We start from the raw sequence: 13159 nt of genomic DNA, 5'->3' as shown, positions 1-13159 counted from the left end.
CAGGCCGTTACTGTAACTGAGGTTTCGGACTGACACTAAAAAGTTATCAAGGGCGTCTGGATAGTGCCCATTTCGGAGCAGAGAGCAACGTTACAGTAAGACATAATTCATCTACTGAAACTTTGTGACAGTTGCCACTCAAACAAACTGGACACGAAATGCTACTCAAATTATACCACCTAGGTGTGTGTAGACACTAGCAGTGAACTGAAGGAGTTCAGTTTCCTTTCTTGTGTGAATATCCTAATCCTGTCCTATCAGTGTAATGTGAATGGTGTCTTATGTATGACACTTTGCGGCCTTAGAAGTAATATATGTATAAACTTTCACATCTTTCTGTTTATTAGATCTACAGGAGAATGGTTGTAATTCTTCTTATAGGAGACACTTTTTTATTAATAGGCGAAGTGTGGAGTAAATCGGCGAGAATCTTAGGGCTACATTTCCTACTAAATAAATTTTGATACTTAACTGGAAAAAATGGTAAACATAAATGTTTGCTGGATATTGTAAATAAAGCAATCTTTTCTTATAATTATAAAGTTTATTTCTCAATGGATTCCCTTTCGCAGACACCACGATTCCCAATTCGTCATTCCATCGGAAATGTTTCTTTCAGCAAGTCGTAGAGATGATCACTTCTTAGTTTGAAGGAACTCTCTCCAGAGAATTATATATTTAAGTTATTGAATACAATCACGTTCAGCGACTTCAGAGGAATAAGAGTCTCGAGGAGTCAAAACGTATCTAATATATGTTAAGCCAACAAAAAGTGCCCTTTCGTCGCATTTTATATATTTAAGTTAATGAATACAATCATGTTCAGCGACTTCAGAGGAATAAGAGTCTCGAGGAGTCAAAACGAATATAATATATGTTAAGCCAACAAAAAGTGCCCTTTCGTCGCATTTTATCCATTTCCTGTTTCAGTCCGTCGAGCGGAAGATCACTGTGAGAACTAGGTTATGGTTCTGTTTGTGTCTTAGCAATCAGTTTGCATTACACCCAGAGAATTCCGAACAGCGGTAGCCATCTACTCTATTGAACAATTTGCTCTTTGCCTTGTTTAAAGACCTATCTTTCTATAGCATGGGCCCAGGAAGGTGATGGCGCAACCACGTTCTAGCCAGAGTCATTAATCTGTACTAAACGTCAGGTAGATTCCCCTAATAATTAACACCTTCTGTGAAGAAATCTTCTTCCGCCACTCCTTTTGGTCAAAGTCAGTACTTGCAACACACAGGTTAAAAAAGGCTTATTCGAGTTCATTTATTCGTGTAAAGTTCTGCGCATTCTTTCAGTTGATATATCTTCAACGTCAGACATTTTATTCAGATTAGTTTAGGAAAATTCATTAATTATAGCACAGTATTTTTAGATGTTTGCCGCTGACTGCGGCGACAGCGTCGCTGAAGTGCTCCTTAACTTCTATGATTCCACATTCAAAAATAAATTGTCTTGAATACTAGGAGAATGGAAATAAAACTGAAGATGTGTCACACAACGATTAGTTTGTCATTCAGAAAAATATGGTCATCAGGCCGGTTGTCTTGACGTTGCATTTAATAATGTAATCATGACTTAAGAAACATCAAGATACGTTCATAGGATTTGTAGACATGGAAAAAGCGTTAGACAATCTAAAATGAGCCAGGACATTTGAAATTATTAGAAAACTAGGAATAATCTGTAGAGAGAGACGGATAATAGGGAATTCGTACAAGAACAAAGAAAGGACAAGAGGAGTTGAAGGTCAAGAACGAAATGCTAGGACTAAAAGGTGTGTAATATATGGATGTAGTCTTTCGCTCCCGAAGTTCAAAGGATGAAATAAAAGGAAGAGTCTAAAGTAGGATTAAAACTGAGAGTGAAAGAATATGAATGATATCCTCAGGGGAAGTGAAGAAGAATGTGGAATTCTGCTATTTTGGAATCACAGTAACGCGTGACGTACGGAGCAAGAACGGCGTAAAAAGTAGATTAGATCAAGGAGAAAGGTCATACGAGACCAAGAAAAATCTGCTAGTAATGAACACCGGCTGTAATCGGAGGAAGAAATTTCTGAGAATGTACCTTTGGAGCACATTACCACATGATAACGAAGCATGGATTGTGGGGAAACCGGAAAGTAAAAACATCGAAGGATTTGAGATGTGTTCTCATAGAAGAATGTTAGAAAACTGAATTATCGAAGAAAGAAGCATGCGGAAAACGCAGACAAGAAGATGCAAACATGATGCTACGACACGTGTTGAGTTATTAGCGAATAACTTGCATAGTACTAGAGAGAGCTGTAGAGGGTAAAAATTGTAGAGGAAGACAGAGATTGGAATACATCCAGAAAATAATGGAGGTCGTAGGGTGCAAACGCTACTCTCAGATAGTAAGACAGGCACAAGAGAGCAGTTCGTAGGTATCTGCATCGAATCAGTCAGTATATTGACGACTCTAAACAAACTACTGGTGTAGAACCAACAACAAAGTTATTTTAAGACGTCCGTGATACAAACAGCTTCTAAGCCCATAAAATGTAAATGTGAAGTAGCTGTAGGAAACGCGCGTTGATCCACTTTTCTGCGCCACATAACACACCAACTCCTTCGTATACTGCTGAAGATATTCCGCGAAAGATAATAATAAAAGGATCCTGAAAATAACCATTTCAAGGTATTAACATTGTCTTCCTAATAAATGGAAAAACACTCTCGGAATGAGTCAATGGATTCGCCCAATAACGTATAGATCGTTCAGTTAATTACATTACTTCATGACATATTTCTACAACTGATACCATCCTATTGAAAGTTACGTGATGCTTTGGCGAAGGATTTATGTCACTTGACAATGAAATTTGTGTCAGTCATTCTTAAGTTTGGATTTGGTGATGAGAATGGCCGAAACACGCTACGAAGTAATTCAACTAAGAATAAAGTAGTACTTAAACTATAAAGACGGTACTTTGTCGCATATTTGATTGTCTTGCTACCTTTCCTATCACAGCAAGTAATTATGGCTGTAGTATGGCCAGTTCTTTCTGTTCTTGCAATTCCTCTTCCATATTATACATCAGATACTGCAAAAGGGACTTTCCAAAGGGTGAAGAACTGGTATTGCACAGCACTATTATATAGGGAGATTTCCACCCACTGCCAACCATATCGCCAGTCCCGTTACAGAGAATTACAGTGAACTGTGGAGTTAGATAATTGCGGTATGATACTATGTGATAATGTTATCTCAATCTTGCGGTTAAATTGCTGATACACATGTATTATCCAGGGCCAAAACCTTTTCGTCGGTTTTTACAATTGAAGGACAGTACGACCTACTCCCAAATCCTTCTGAAGTAAAGAAGTCCACATGCATGTCCTGAAAAAAGTAGGAATCTCTTAAACATTTGAAGTCTGTCTTGTTCAACGAGAAGTGCTGATTAAATTTTGTGGTTCTTTTTTTAGAAGGGGGGAGGGATGTCAGTAAGACTTTTATTCATGAATCGGCACAAACTGTTCTATTTTTTGAGAAGAGAATTGAAAGTTAGTCACATAATCCACGGACTGCACTACATTTTAAAATCTGCTAGCAAATGGTACAACTTAAGACATTAATCTCATTTTGTTTGAGCTATTCAGAGCTACGATACTACGTTTATAATGGAAACGAGTACCATTTGTCAGTAAACAATGATTTTCAGTTGAATGTGAAGAAAAACGAAAATTCCGAAAACACGATATAGACTAGCCCAGATACATATGAAAAGTAACATTACGAAATGGCAAAATAAAATATTGTAGGAGTACATGCCAGAAAAAGTTTGAGGGATATTCATACCTGAGGAACGTGCATGTAGTTGTGCAAGTATTGAGATGTACAAATCCACTTAATTCCCTATGTAGGAGTTATATAATACACACTTTAGGTGATCATCAATGCTAAAATGTATTTCTACTGATATTTGGTCTATTTACTGAGGAAGGATGAAGGAATTGATTAGTACCACAGAGATATAGGAACTGATTCGCTACAGAGAGAAAATGAATGCCTCTAACAGGTGAAAGATGGCTTACTAAGAAAATACATTACCAGATATCGTGCTATACGTGCAGTGTAAAACTGCTGCACGAAGGTTCAAAATTACGGTCTTGTATTTGATGTTTGAAGTGTGCAGCATGTTCGGTCTCTCCCGAAAAGTTCTCTTTGTTGGAAGATTGTTCTATACGTCGCATTAACTGATTTTTTTATGGTTCTTGTGCTAATAGGTTACAAATAAGTCTGAACAGACCACATGGAGATAAATAGGAGTTCGTAAAAATTTTAACAGATGCAATACGCTACAACTATTAGATCTGAACTACATAAATATATTTGGGCAATGGAAAAATGTTAACCTTTCTGGGGAATCAGTGGTGTTGACAATTAAGGAGATAGTGGGCGGTGGAATAGGGCGTAATTACACTTTCGGGTGAATACGTTGGCAAAGTGAAAACTAGTAGCAGTGGTTTTCAAGACTGTAGTCTGTATTCTATATATGTCTTTATGTATCAGAACAGGATGAGATGGCAGTTAGTTCTGGCGTACATTAGCATTTCTTCTATTCTTCGTAATTCCACATAGTTATATGTCATGAACAAATGATGCGAATATTCAGCTGACAATACGCTTGTCGTTGCCCTGCGTCGTTATCAGATCTGACCGATGACAAGTGTACTTGGGTGGACAGAGGACGTAAGCGTGCGCTAGAATGACAGACGTGATAATCCATGGTTCAACTCACCTTCTGGCAACATTCTACACTTGTTCCAGAGTGTTGTTCTGTCGTCATCGAAATGGTCTTCCCCTGTTCAAATTATTAGATAGACTATTGTTGAGTGTACAAGTTGCCAACAACAACAACAACAACAACAACAACAACGTTGCTTTATCATTGATGCAGATTTTACGAGTTTTCTGTTAGCTTTTCCAAAACATTCACAGTAACATTGACAATCGAATGTGTACTCCTATTAGAGAAAGTATCAGCAATCTACAACATGCGAAGAACGGTGGTGCCTCCTATGCAGCTCTGTAAATTCCGAAACACCTCGAACCCTCGCCGTTTTAACCAAGAAGATGCCTCCCCTAGTCAGAAATGAAACGTGAGGGAATAGTTTTGCATACTGACCACAGCATCTCAGCCCAGACGATTTCACTGCAGCAAACACGAGCCGTAAAAGTCTACACTGTATGATTGGACGAAGAATAATTAGAAGCGTTGAGGAAGGCGTCTACAGAAGGAAGATAGCACTAATGATGTAAAGAAGATCTGTCAGTATAACTTGCAATAGTAAAATCAGTATAACGTTCCTGAATACCTGCTATCAACTGAGAACAAATAAAGACTTTCTAAATAACTCGTAAGTTACTTTATTTTCATATGTATTGAGAACACTCAAGATATTTTCTTTTTGAACACCATTACGGTAAAAAGCAAGAAAAAAATGCTGCAAAATGTTATGGACTTAACAAGATTCCATCTCAGCTACTCTTAAATTGGTCAAAGATTCCGACTCAGCTGTTCTTTAATTGGTCATCCTCTATGTTTTCCATTGTTGATTAGTTGCCTCCATATTTTTGTAGATGTGGTCCGTCTACTTTGTTCGTAAATGTCCGTCTTGATCACGTGAGTTACATAATGGTTGTCTGTTTTGTGACATACGCGTTTCGCTTCTTTATTTTTATGAAGCACGTTCTGCAGTCTATAATATACATCATGATTGTTTTACGTAGTCCTATTTAATAATTGCATTACACAATGATACAGGTTACGTTGTAGTCTCTTGTTTTTATTCTCATATTAGGTAAGAAAGCAATTGTTGGAGTGTTTAACAGCTCACCCATTGTCACTATGTGTCTTTCGTTAGTGTTAATTTTGTGGTGTGTGCGTATATGTAAGTTGATTTCCGTTTGCTCGTAACGTACGTAATTGTGTGTGGTGTGGACTGTTCTGGAAAAAAAGGAAGCTTTTTAGTGAAGAGAATCGTAAAAATATGTTTAATAGTGTCTGTAGCCGGATTTAAACTAATTATTTAATCTTTTTACGCTCTACGTCTCTGGTTGTTATTGCTGTAGTGGCTAATATTATTAGTCTGTTATTGTTGATTTGATGATGTTATTTTGTTGTTCAGTGGAAGGACTGTTTGTCTATAACAGTGTCCTGTAATGTTAGAATTTTGCTGTTGTAATTTAACATTGTAATAATTTTCGTGTACTGTTCCATGCCAGTTGATTCATTCTCATGTTTTATTACGTGCTTAGCAAATATTGAACGGATATTTTTATACTTCCATCTTCTTAAGGGTTCTTCATACCTAGTTTCCAAATTTCTCTCCTTCATATCCATTTACACTGATCTGCAGTCTTGACATTCTCAGTGGTGCATAACATCTCCTTAATATGTCTGGTGTTTGTAAATGTGATTGTCGGCCGTTCTCAGTTCTGCATGCTATGTGTAGTCCTCGTTTCTCCACTATATTTGCTATATGGGAGTTCATTTGTGTTTGAATGTTAAAGTGTACCACTTCTTTTTGTTAGTCATTTCGTGAGTGCTCCTGCTCCGTGTGACCGAGCGAAGTGGCGTAGTGGTTAGCACGCTGGAATCGCTTTCGGGAAGACGACGGTTCAAACCCGCGTCTGGCCGTCCAGATTTAGGTTTTCCGTGATTTCCCTAAACCGCTCGAAGAAAAGGCCGGAATGGTTCCGTTGAACTACCAATAATTCTTTTTCATGATTTCGTCTGCTGAGTTGGATTTTATTTGGACTGTGTGTCATGTGTTGTTGGCACTTTGTGGTTTGATGGCTGGTTTGATTTGGCAAGTACATTGTGTCTTTGGCTATTGGTTTTCTGTAAATAAGATACTTGCGTTCATTGCTGTGGAATATAGTTTTTCTTTTAATTTCTAAAATTGGTGAAGAATAATCCACAGATGATGGAATTATTTATGCTGAATAAGTTTCGAAGCTCTGGCTAGTAATGACAGATTTTGCCAACGAGTTTATATTTAGCGGCATGCATCACTTGAATGGTCCAGGAATCTAATGATATTAGTATTTTTAGACACATTTCAAAATCTGTTCTCATAAACGACATCAAGGAAGCGTACAGGGTGTTATAAAGTTGGAAGACATTCATGCTGATATCAAAGAGAATTTTTTTGTCACCATGTCTTCATATTTAAAGGTTTCTTTTTCACTGCTCGAAAGTAATATGTAAAAATTTTAACGAATGGCTCTACCGTCCAGAGATTCTTTGAAGATTGCTATCCGATAAAAACCTAATTCTATGATCCTCTAAGGGGGCAAATTAATTTTCTGAAACTAGTCAAGAAGTTAATGTACTGAAAATTTCTATTGCTAAAACGTGCTTCACATCTGCTGACGGACATGCATGAATAAAATCATCAAGTTTAAATGAACTTTATACGAATCAATTTTTTCAAGAAGAATGAGAAGGAGAGAAATAATATGATCATACAGATTTCCACGTGTAGGATGCGTAAGAGAATGACGTAGGGTGCCTCAGAATGGTGCTGCTTAAAATCACAGAAAAGTAAGAAATAACTCCAGTGCATGTGCTATTGTTGACAAACCACTCTATCGATATACTGGACAAGGATGAGATAATACAGGACAAATATAGGTGAGGTACGATAAAACAAGATACAAATAGACGAATCATAAGAAACACGGTACATTATCGAACCTGTCGTAAGAAGCCAGTTATAGTCAGATATGAAAGTAAACAAAACAAAAAAATTACACAGTTGCACTCCAAAGTGTAATACGTGTATTGTTCAAAGGTAGGTGTGCTAGGTCACGTGCAGCTGGAACAGTACACCAAAAGAAATGCAAATGAATTAAGAGAAAAGGCACGTTGTGACTTCTCAGACATTCTCTGAGAGGTTCTAATGTTAACAGATGCTGGAAGAACTTATCTAATAGAGAAAATAGGAAAAACAAGACAGTAGTTAGTGACTGAACACATGCTCAAAATATCATGAATATCTAGAGAACGGGAGGAAATTAACAAACAAATACACGACTTCATTTCGTTTGTTAGATTTCTACATACAAAACTGCAGGTCAGTAACAATACGGGCAAAACTACTTCCTTAACTCATTACTTCAGCTTTGCTGTCGTACTTTAATCAAGTTCATAGTTATCGAAAAATACATAATCAAAAGTTATTTAATATCGTCTTGGGTGCACTACAGCTGCCACAGGTTATAAATTTGTGTAAGGTTGCTTCAGATACTCCGAATCACGATCGGAATTAATCATCTGTTATGACCTTGTCCCAACAAAACATCCCTTACTTCACAAGTAACCTAAGGATGTAACACCTAAGTTCATCCAATTGCTCTTATAATCTTGTTCCAAGACAGATATATACACTCCTGGAAATTGAAATAAGAACACCGTGAATTCATTGTCCCAGGAAGGGGAAACTTTATTGACACATTCCTGGGGTCAGATACATCACATGATCACACTGACAGAACCACAGGCACATAGACACAGGCAACAGAGCATGCACAATGTCGGCACTAGTACAGTGTATATACACCTTTCGCAGCAATGCAGGCTGCTATTCTCCCATGGAGACGATCGTAGAGATGCTGGATGTAGTCCTGTGGAACGGCTTGCCATGCCATTTCCACCTGGCGCCTCAGTTGGACCAGCGTTCGTGCTGGACGTGCAGACCGCGTGAGACGACGCTTCATCCAGTCCCAAACATGCTCGATGGGGGACAGATCCGGAGATCTTGCTGGCCAGGGTAGTTGACTTACACCTTCTAAAGCACGTTGGGTGGCACGGGATACATGCGGACGTGCATTGTCCTGTTGGAACAGCAAGTTCCCTTGCCGGTCTAGGAACGATAGAACGATGGGTTCGATGACGGTTTGGATGTACCGTGCACTATTCAGTGTCCCCTCGACGATCACCAATGGTGTACGGCCAGTGTAGGAGATCGCTCCCCACACCATGATGCCGGGTGTTGGCCCTGTGTGCCTCGGTCGTATGCAGTCCTGATTGTGGCGCTCACCTGCACGGCGCCAAACACGCATACGACCATCATTGGCACCAAGGCAGAAGCGACTCTCATCGCTGAAGACGACACGTCTCCATTCGTCCCTCCATTCACGCCTGTCGCGACACCACTGGAGGCGGGCTGCACGATGTTGGGGCGTGAGCGGAAGACGGCCTAACGGTGTGCGGGACCGTAGCCCAGCTTCATGGAGACGGTTGCGAATGGTCCTCGCCGATACCCCAGGAGCAACAGTGTCCCTAATTTGTTGGGAAGTGGCGGTGCGGTCCCCTACGGCACTGCGTAGGATCCTACGGTCTTGGCGTGCATCCGTGCGTCGCTGCGGTCCGGTCCCAGGTCGACGGGCACGTGCACCTTCCGCCGACCACTGGCGACAACATCGATGTACTGTGGAGACCTCACGCCCCACGTGTTGAGCAATTCGGCGGTACGTCCACCCGGCCTCCCGCACGCCCACTATACGCCCTCGCTCAAAGTCCGTCAACTGCACATACGGTTCACGTCCACGCTGTCGCGGCATGCTACCAGTGTTAAAGACTGCGATGGAGCTCCGTATGCCACGGCAAACTGGCTGACACTGACGGCGGCGGTGCACAAATGCTGCGCAGCTAGCGCCATTCGACGGCCAACACCGCGGTTCCTGGTGTGTCCGCTGTGCCGTGCGTGTGATCATTGCTTGTACAGCCCTCTCGCAGTGTCCGGAGCAAGTATGGTGGGTCTGACACACCGGTGTCAATGTGTTCTTTTTTCCATTTCCAGGAGTGTATGATTAACTGTATTTTTCATTTTATTCAGTAGATCATTACAACAAAGACACAAGCTAACAGAACACATCCTAAAATACACAAGAACAGAGTCTGAGTTTGGTCTGCCAGTGGCATGCATTTCGACATTTACCTCGGATTGATTGGAAAAACCAGGGAAATCAAAATCTCCGAAGTCTTTGTCAAGTTTTAGGTAGTCTCAGTGGCATATGATCATCGAATGGACGTTTCTGTTGCTTTTAGACGATTTCATGTTGTTGTGTAACAGTATCACATGTGAATGGATCCATTGAGATTTCAGAGAACGCATCTACTGTTAAGGAAATCTGAAATTAGAGAATGTATTTCACATAGAAGTTTCATGGTCCTATTTTAGAATAAGTTTTCTTTACACCAGAAGTGTTTGTGATATCATGCTACTCAAAAGAAAACTAACTTCGCAGATAGTTGTCATACTTTCATTACATTTCCTTTACCAATATTACTTCAAAGAATTGAAAGTGCGTAACTGGAATATAAATCAAGAGGTGTTCCGCATTAACTGGACTATATTATCTAACAAGAAAATTTCTTCAGGGGACAGTAGCTTACAGCAGTAGAAAGTCACCTACAAGTACTATTTACAGGTAGTGCTCGACAGCTCTAAGGAGTCACGCCTTAAAATGGCTAGAAGTATCCATGTCAACAATCTTTACATTTAGAACTGTTATTGTAAACATCAGTGGCGATTCGATGGCAGCATGTGGGTATGGCGGATGCCCGTTAAACATCGTCTGCGAGCGTGTGTAGTGTCATCAGTAAAATTCGGAGACTGTGGTGTTATGGTGTGGTTCTTTTTCATGAAGGGGCTTGCATTCCTTATGGTTTTGCGTAGCACTATCACATCAACGGCCTACATTGATGTTTTAAGCACCTTCTTGCTTCCCACTGTTGACGAGCAATTCGTGGATGGCGATTACATCTTTCAACACGATCGAGAACTTGTTCATATTGCACGGCCTGTGGCGGAGTCGTTACACGACAATAACATCCCTATAACGGACTGGCTTGCACAGAGTCCTGATCTGAATCCTATAGAACACCTTTGGGATGTTTTGGAACGCCCCCTTCGTGTCAGATCTCATCGATCGACTTCGATGCCTCTCCTCAGTGAGGAACTCCGTGAAGAATGGGCTGCCACTACCCAAGAAACCTTCCAGTCCCTGATTGAACGTATGCCTGAGAGAGTGGAGAGTGGGCCAACATTATGTTATTCCAGCATCACCGATGGAGGGTGTCACGAACTCACAAGTGATTTTCAGCCAGGTGTCCGGATACTTTTGATCACATAGTATAGATTCAGAATAGTTATCCTAAAACTTAAGTTTAGATGTTCTAAGAATTGCATGTTTTCTGTCAGTTGTAAAAATTTTCTTTTTCTGCCATTTTTGGTCAGATGTTCACAGAAATACTATATAAACAAAATTGAAAAGAACATTATACCCGCAGTATAATACAAGACATTGTCAAGTTGAACAAGGTAAACATATGGAAATCCTTATAAAATAGCTGTGCAATAGATAGACATGCTACTCAGTTTTCCATCGGATAAAATGAAAACCGTTAGGGTCATTAAACGTTTTCAGAACAACATGTAACATGCCATGATTTCGATACCAGCACCAAACTGACTTCACTGTGATTAAGCAGAACAAGCATAAAGTTGGTAAGATTTGATAAAATTGACAACTTATTTGTTTATCCATTGTGAACATTGTTCTTTTGTTTATTGTTGATATAGTCTTCCTGTGAATGTGGTTGCTATGAACGGAACCGGTAGAAAATAAATAAAAAAAAAATTGTACAGCGAATGGTTAACATGAAATTCTTCAAATTCCTGAGAGTTAAACCGAGCCACCTCGCTAAACCGTTAAGTTTAGATACCAACGAATTTGTGTTTTTGAGAAAAGCTTTTAGCACGAAGGCAGAAGAATTCTATACTGTAAGATTCTAAATTCATGCTAGGAAGAGAGAAAAAGAAAAAATTAACAGTTATCATTAGTTACTGAAAAAGTATTACAATCACATTTCCTGCAACACAGAAAACATCAAATAGTAGTCAGTAGAATCTGATATCAATGTTACGGTGCGTGACGGTTTTATGATTTTTTTTCTACGGCGTGTCTGATCTGTAAAAAGGCGCAAGACTTTCATAGAGACAATGTTCCCTGCTTATGACGTTGCCGCCCATTCTTGCCGCATCAGGTGTATCTTTATTTGCTGTGCAGTATCCATAAAAAAAGCTTTCAATGGTGGCATGAATTTAACAGATTTTGTAGACATTCAGAATATACTGACAAATGAACCTAAATGTGTAATTATTCCTGTTTTTATACTATAGTACCGTATTACAGTGATAGCAAACCGTTCTAATTTGTTAATGTAGTTTGTTTCTTTTACAGCCACAGCAATTGTTGAAATACCATGGCCACGCAGTCGTTCAGCATCCACGGCATTTTTAACTTCAGAAAGGTAAGTGTGATAGTTTCTTACGTCCCACACATAGAAACAAGCAACTTATGAGTCAAATATATCTTATCGTAATATTTGTTTTGAATCTTGAACAAATGTGTGAGACCAGTGGACCCTGCCTGTAGGCTCTAGGGAGTCATTCCACAAGTCATAGCAATTATGGTATATCTTGCGATAATGCGACTACACGAGAATGCCGCGATGTGCATTGAACCGGTATGGCAGTGTCCATGTGAATGCCAACATAAAACAGATGAAGGTTGAAGTGAAGCACACGCACTGAAACTCTGTGTAAATTTATTGTGCACAGGTACAGATGGAGTAAGAATGAACCAAAATCAACTAACGTGGTTCAAAACAATCCCCCAGCACATACACACAGCGTTGCCAACGATGGAGAAGGCGCTGAATGCCATTGGCGTTGTCATCAATATGTGTCACCTGTCGGCGAAATGCCGTTAACTCATTCGCCCTATTTGCAAAGCACCTCCCACAGAATGGTTCCCTCAGTTGTGTAATAAGGTCTAAGTCGCGGCTGGTGAGTAGGGCGGGTGGGGAAGGATACATATTGTAGTACGGCTAACCTCACAGTGAATGTTTCAGGCGCTGGTACCGAGCCATTGTCGCATGCGGTCGCAATGTCTCGGTTGATTTCGGTAACATATGCCGGGAATTTCGAATGCAATTATTGCGATTACGATGATGCAACACCTCTCCAAGATATACCATAGCTTCCATGACTTTTGGAATGATCCTCGCACATTGGCCATGCTATTCGCCCGGTACGTGTATCTGATACGC

The 13159-nt window shown here is 40.0% G+C and overlaps 1 long non-coding RNA gene across 1 annotated transcript in view; it reads left to right on the top strand.

Moving 5' to 3' along the window:
- LOC126163876 (uncharacterized) overlaps positions 1 to 13159 on the top strand; it is a 262807-nt gene that overhangs the window by 100197 nt on the left and 149451 nt on the right. Inside the window, exon 2 of the long non-coding RNA XR_007535304.1 lies at positions 12289 to 12358. This is a non-coding gene — a long non-coding RNA (uncharacterized LOC126163876). The remainder of the gene's footprint in view (positions 1 to 12288; positions 12359 to 13159) is intronic.

This window comes from Schistocerca cancellata, chromosome 1, assembly GCF_023864275.1.
Source record: "Schistocerca cancellata isolate TAMUIC-IGC-003103 chromosome 1, iqSchCanc2.1, whole genome shotgun sequence".
Taxonomy (NCBI): Eukaryota; Metazoa; Arthropoda; class Insecta; order Orthoptera; family Acrididae; genus Schistocerca; species Schistocerca cancellata.
This window is presented reverse-complemented; position numbering and strand designations above follow the sequence as displayed.